Below are 1,316 nucleotides of genomic sequence, written 5' to 3' on the forward strand. Positions count from 1 at the left end.
GGGGGGGGGGGTACTCACACCTGGAAGAAGAGCAGAGAGAGGTGGGGTAACGGAGGTAGAGTGGGGTATAATCGCGGGAAGGGGAATTGAAGGTATCTTGGGTTTGGTGTGGGCTTTGCACTGACCATTTCCCTCCCCATCTCCTCCATTTAGTCCCGAATACCTCCTTGCCACCCCCTTCCCCCATAAGCTTGTTTTGAGTAAGAGCCCTGCTTCTTGTTGGCATGCTGGCATTCTGCTTGACTGCAGACGAGTTTCATCAGAGAGAGAGAAAGAGAGAGAGAGGTGGGGGGACACTAGGATCCAGTCTGACACAAACAAGGAAGGGGTCTTGAGAGAGAGAGAGGGAGAGGGAGAGGGAGAGAGAGAGAGAGAGAGAGAGACTGAGAGAGAGAAGGGGAGAGGAGGGGTGTCCAGATCTAGATCGTGACCCGGACTCAACGTTGCAGTTTTGGGTGCTACTAGTCAGTTAGGCTACGTTCACACTGCAGGCAAATGCGACCCAATTCTGATTGTTTCGCTCCTATGCGACACGTATCGGATTTTTTCATGGCAGTGTGAACGTGTCAAATCCGATTTTTTTATATCCGACCCAGGTCTTTTCTGTATGTGGTACTGAATCTGATACATATCCGATGTTTTTTTTTCCAAAGCAACCGCAGTGTGAGCATTCATGTTGCATTTCACAAAGAACTGAGGTCCCTCAAGTCAAAGTCCCACCACTGTGGGCTCCAACTCTTCATCCAGAGGCAGAGGCATGTGTGGTCATCGTTAATTTTCTTTTCCGTCTTCCTCTTATCTTTTACCATTTGGATGTACAGTTGGCCCTGATTGGACAGCAGCTTCAGAATCAATTCACACATGTTAACACTAGCAGGGTCTATATTTTACTTCCGTAAACTCAACGTGCGGGGTGTGACGTCATATCTTCGTCTGCGCATGCGATTCGTTTCCAGAATTGGAGACTGTTCACACTGGAATCTGATGGAGGTCGCATTTAAAATGTAATGTGAACGAGCACGCAAAAATTCGGATTTGAGAAAAGTATTGGAATTGAGCATTAAGATCTGCAGTGTGAACGTTTGTTGTTGTTAGTGGTGGTGTGGTGGTAGTGGAGGGGGATGGGGGGTGGGGGTTATTGCTTTTGAAAAACTAAGGAAAAAGTTGCAAGAAACATAAAAAGGTAAGTTCTTACTTTATCCAGTAACTAACTAACTAACTAAGTAACTAAACCTATCAAAGTTTGCTTGTGTGGGAAGGAGACGTACACGGACGTGCTATTGTTGTTTTGAGAACCCCCACCCCACCACCCACCC

This window comes from Kryptolebias marmoratus, linkage group LG11 (assembly GCF_001649575.2).
Source record: "Kryptolebias marmoratus isolate JLee-2015 linkage group LG11, ASM164957v2, whole genome shotgun sequence".
Classification (NCBI taxonomy): domain Eukaryota; kingdom Metazoa; phylum Chordata; class Actinopteri; order Cyprinodontiformes; family Rivulidae; genus Kryptolebias; species Kryptolebias marmoratus.